Source organism: Saimiri boliviensis, chromosome 3 (genome assembly GCF_048565385.1).
Source record: "Saimiri boliviensis isolate mSaiBol1 chromosome 3, mSaiBol1.pri, whole genome shotgun sequence".
NCBI lineage: Eukaryota > Metazoa > Chordata > Mammalia > Primates > Cebidae > Saimiri > Saimiri boliviensis.
Genome location: NC_133451.1, coordinates 61,586,452 through 61,592,451, shown reverse-complemented (window position 1 = coordinate 61,592,451; position 6,000 = coordinate 61,586,452).

Below are 6,000 nucleotides of genomic sequence, written 5' to 3'. Positions count from 1 at the left end.
CGATGTTACAGTGAGTTCTGTGTGTCAGTCAAAATACTTGATATTTCACTGGAAATTTCTGAAAATCTATTTGAAATATATTCGAAGCAAACATGATTACTTTTAACAAGGCAGTGATGACTATGTTTGAACTAGGAAAACTGAAAAATACATTCAGGTGCTACAAAATATAAATATTAAAAATATATACGTCCCAATTGGAACTCTTTCAAAGTCTTAAAAAAAGAATAACCTTAAAGAACTCTGATGATTAATTTTACAGACACTAAGCTAGAGAAAGATTTCAAAACTTAATGGAAAATTGTTTCCTAATGTGTTGAAGACATTTGATCTAGTTTTCTAAGTACCAATTTATCATGGGATGCTCTCTGTAGTATGTTGTTTAAGTTTCTTTTATCTTAAGCCACAATGAATAAAACCCCAATACTGCCTCTTTGCTAAGCCGTAAAATACATCCAATAGAAATTACATTAATAAAAGCTGTCTACCAGTATACTTAAATACACTCAGATAGAAACATGAAAACTTAGCTAGGCCTCATTCCTCTCTCACGTATTAAAGGAGTGAAAATATTTCCTGACTTATGGAAAAAGAGCTAATTGCTTTTCAAAATAAAGGGAAGGGGGCAACCAACCACAAAGTAACATATTGCATACTTTTTCTGTAGTAGGATTTTATTATCAATAACCATAAGTACAGTAATTTGGAAAACATACTATCATATCAGGGAAAGCCAGGCAAAATCTGGGGTTTCTAGACATTTCAAATACTGTAAGGCAATATTTTATGTCCTATTTTCACTCTCCATCCCCTCAAGACTCCACACAAAAGAGTAATAAATTTGTAATTTTTCCAGATAAAAGAAAGTATCTACTAACCAGCTAAGCACAATGGGTGTAATACAATCACTGAATTAGTCTGGGTTTCATCTGATAAAATACCTCAGAAAGGCCAGTGATGCTTTTAATGAGTGGCCTTGAGCAATTCATTTAACATGTTTTAGCCTCCATGTTACTCTTTTCTAATCTAAAACATTAAGACACATCTATTTCCCAGCAATGTTGAGGCTTAATTTCATTTGATTCAAAAGCCTTTGGGCTTTTTCCATGATCAGACCGTGTTTGGTTTCAGAAGTTCCAAACTTTCAAAATTAGTGACAGAAAAGTGATGTCACAGAGTAAGTCTTTTGCTTCCAACTCTGATTCCCATAATTGTAGTTCGATTTTTATGCTCTAATAGGTAGTATAAATATCTTTAGTAATGCATGTACACATCACATATCTTTCGGCGTAAGCAACGCTAGGAAGCTTTTCATGACTAATGTGGTTTTTCTTCACCAGCTTGAATTGCATTCACGCACAACGAAGAAAATCTCAGTGATTCAATTTTCTTTTGTCAAAGCCTTTGGGCATTATCTGTGAAGAATTAATTCTCAAATATACTTGACCACATGTAAAGAATATGTCATGTGCTGTGTCATTTTTGAACATAATTTTCTTTCAACTTCAGTATAATGACTAAGCATGCCATGCCATGTATAATCAATATCCTCAGACAACAGAGTGAAAAAGCAATGTGGTACAGACATCAAGGTTACAGAAAACTGTTAGATTGAGAAAGAGGTATGACTATTCTTTTTAATCAGCAAAGATCTCTGCAGGAACCACAATGGATAACAGATTAATTTGCCTCACTGAAGCTGAAAATATACTTTTGGCTACAGAACAAGTATATTATAAATCTGTTTTTCCTGAATTATTTTATGTTCTATACTGAATGTCTGTGCTCCCCTACCCCATCAAATGTATAGGTTAAAACCCTAGACCCTAATATGATGGTATGTAGAGACAAGGCCTGTGGAAAGTATTGAGGGTTAGATGGGATTATGAGTTGGTTGTCCTCATAATGGGACTGATGTCCTTGTAAGGAGAGATATCAGAGAGCTTGTTTTCTGCTCTTCCTCTCTTCTCACACTTGCATAAAGCAGAGGACACCGAGCACACAGCAAGATGGTGACCACCTACAAGCCAACAGAAGAGGCATCGAAATAAAACCTACCTTGCTGCCACCTGGATCTTGAATTCCAGAACCATGGAAAATAAATTTCTGTTACTGAAGCTACCCGGTCTCTGGTATTTTCTTATGGCAGCTCGAAGTGTTAAATATATTTTATGTTGTCTTTATTTGCTTTGAAGATTTCAAGTCATTTGGCTACTGAACTTTTTCTTTCATTAACCTGAGCACAGTGAAATAAATATTCTTATTATATTTTATAAGTATGAAATTTGATATAACTTGATCAATAATCAAGCATGTAACTTCTCAATTCTCTAATTACTCTTTGACCCACTTACTACACAGTGATGTACCTAATACATGTATCATGTGGAGTGGATCATTTTTAACACCCCCTTTTCTGTGTTGCATAATTATTTTAAAACATAAACAGGAAATAAAACAAACATCATGTTCATAAAAAAAGTTGGACAGTGAAACTTTTCATAATTGGACTTCATGTGTGTGCATAACTATGCCAGAAAATAAATTTAAAAAATTTTCTGTATAAAGAAGAAAAGTTCTCTATAAAGAATTTTTTGTTTCATATTAATATTTTATAATTAATTTGGTGTATTTCACAGTTATTGAAAAGAGGGAAAAATTTAGAGAAACTTATTTGCCCTGCATTTTAAATGATTATTATTTATATGAATCATAGCACTAAAGTTTGTTTTTAAGCCCTAATTTTTCCAAATATGTTAATTATCTTTTTTCAGGCTTAATTGTCTTCTTCTTAGAAGACACCATATTCAGTAGACAGTATAGCCTAGTTGGTAAGGTTATCTTTATTGACAATTTATCAAAGACCACCTTTTATTTATATTAATTTAAATTTTTTATTTCACATGAAAGAATAGATGCATAAATATTTAGAAAAAATCTAAACATAAGAATACATTTGACAGACATTATAAAAATTACTTTGCATACAATGAATTCTAGAAATTACAAAACTGGCCATGCCTTTGCTATTTCAGAATCAATTCTAGCAGCTTTCAAATGTATGTGCTTAAAAAAAAAAAGCATTTCTAACAGACATATAAAATGCTAGAATTAAGGCAGGTCTAGTTTTGTTTTGTTTTTTTTTTTACTCTTTAAAATCACTGTATCATTGTTTTTTTTGTTTTTGTTTTTGTTTTTTTTTTATTATCACACATTATCCAGATTTTAATGTATCCATAAACACATTGCTTTACACCAAACACAATAACTAATGGATGGCAAATAAGAAAAGCAACAGCACTGTGCACCTCCAGAAAACATAAAGGGGTACTGGTAGCACAACCAAACACAAAGCGTACTTAGTTCTAATCTAGTGCATAAAGACAGGAATAGGAAGCACCACGAGTGTTGGAGAACCAACCTTAATCTGAATTGAGTTCAATTATTTGAAATAATTAGGTACTTATTCTCTAAATAAATGCTCATAACTGAGTTCATGCATTTTGGGGGCTACTTATATAACTGGGGACTTACAAAATTAACATGTTTGTAAAATAGAATAAATATTAAAGGATAACCATCATTTAAAATTCTAATTTGAAAATTACATCTATGTTATTAAATCTCAGTAGTAATCACAGCAATTTTTTAAAACTTAAAGTTTTAAGAAGAATTTTAAAGAAATTTTCAAGGAGTATTTTTGTCAGTGAAATTTAGAATTGATGGTACAGTGGTTAAAAAAAAGGATAAATGTTAGTATGTTTTCCTATTTGTATGTTTTCTACATACATTGTACTCCCTTATTGCTTACATTTGGTTACCTACACTTAATTTTCATGGTTTTTGTTTGGTTTTATTTATTTATTTTTTTGTTTGAGAGAGGGAGTCTTGCTCTTGTTACCCAGGCTGAAGTGCAGTGGCATGATCTCAGCTAAATGCAACTTCCTGGGCCATCCAGGTTCAAGGCATGCTCCTGCCTCAGCCTCCCAAATAGCTGGAATTACAAGTGCCTGCTACCATGCCTGGCTAATTTCTGTATTTTTAGTATTTTATATTTGAGTATTTTGTATTTTTGTAGTTTTAGAGAGGGGAGTTTCACCATGTTGGTCAGGCTGGTCTCAAACTCCTGACCTTGTGATCTGCCCACCTCAGCCTCCCAGAGTGTTGGGATTATAGGCATGAACCACTGTGCCTGACCAGGTGTTTTTTTTTTTTTTGGTTTTTGTTTTTTGTTTTGTTTTGTTTTGTTTTGTTTTTTCATTTTATTTTATTTTGTTTTGTTTTTTCATTTTATTTTATTTTAAGTTTAAAAGTACATGTGTAGGACATGCAGATTTGTTACAGAAGTAAACATGTGCCATCATGGTTTGCTGCACCTATCAACCTATCACCTAGGTATTAAGTCCTACATAACTTAGCTATTTATCCTGAATCTCTCCCTCCCAACAGGCCCCAGTGTGTGATGTTTATTTCCCTGTGCCCATGTGTTCCCATTGTTGGACTCCCACTTATAAGTGAGAACATGCAGTGCTTGGTTTTCTGTTCCTGTGTTAGTTTGCTGAGGATAATAGCTTCCAGATCCATCCATATCCCTGCAAAGGACATGACCTCAAAGTTCTAGAACTGGAAATACCATTGACCCAATAATCCCATTACAAAGTATAACCCTAAAGGAATATAAATCATTCTATTATAATGGTTCCCAGGGTATTTTTTTAACAATCAGAATTAGATTTTATAAAGTACATCATACAATACCACAAGCATCCAATAAATGGCAGCTGCCACTATTACCCTATTATTATTATTTCAAAATAACATTATTTTGAAAGAGTATTGGTGTACAAAATATTTTCCGCATGTACAATTTTTCTTTCAGATACATTTCTAAAATAAGAAATTTGCTATATAAAGGTTACTTTATAAAGGTTCTATAAATGTACCAATGCTTCTAGAGGTAGTGTATGCTCACAAATAGTAAAAACTGACAGGACCTTTAAAAATGTGCTTATTATTTGACTGGGTGCACACCTGTAATCCCAGTACTTTGGGAGGCCAAGGTGGGAGCATCATCTGAGCACAGGAGTGAAAGACCAGCCTCGGCAAAATAATAATACCTTGTCTCTGTAGAAAAAATGCTTATTATTCCATCATACTTTTTAAAATTGTATTTTTAATATCATTTACTGATACTTTTATTTGGATGTTACATTTTTAGCGTAGATCTTTTGCAGCAATTAGTGTCTAGTGATTTTTATTAGGAATAGTAACAACTTGCCTGCTTTTAGTGCTGATTTTGGAATTTCTTGAGAAGATTTAATTATTTTAGTCTGAATTGAAGTGGATATAAAATGTAGTCCAATTACAACCTATGGTAAAACTTTGTCTTAATTTCATATATATAAATGCACACACACACACACACACATACATACACATACACACACAGATACACACACACTCACATGATTTGCTTAGAGAATGGTTCCAGTTAACAATTCTGTCAGCTAAAATTTGCCCCCTCGGTGCTACTATAATAGCGTTTGTTACATGAGTACTATAATACAAATTAAGACAAAGACTTTATAAGTGATGTAAGGACTTCAGTTCTGTGCAGGGTAAGATGTGCAAACAAAAAAACTTTAATCTGGTTGACAACTGGCAGATAAAATCTCGAGTAATAATATTTAAGTAAATGGAAAAGCTTCAACGACCAGTTACAAAATAGATACATAAATACCTTTGACAATCTGATCAATTTGTAGTATATTGCCATATCTCACTTCTTGCATGCGGTTGTAATCATTTGTTTTTATGTCTGTCTCTTCCTTCTGCCTGCATTATCACTACTTCACAATCTTGAATTGGAATTTCTCCAATGGCTAGCATACATTATTTGATCAAAAATGTTGAAAAATTGAATAATCTAATTCCACATCCACTGCTCTTCCAAACAAACTGTTTTGCTTCCTATAAGATCATTGGCGTTTTTTAGAGTTC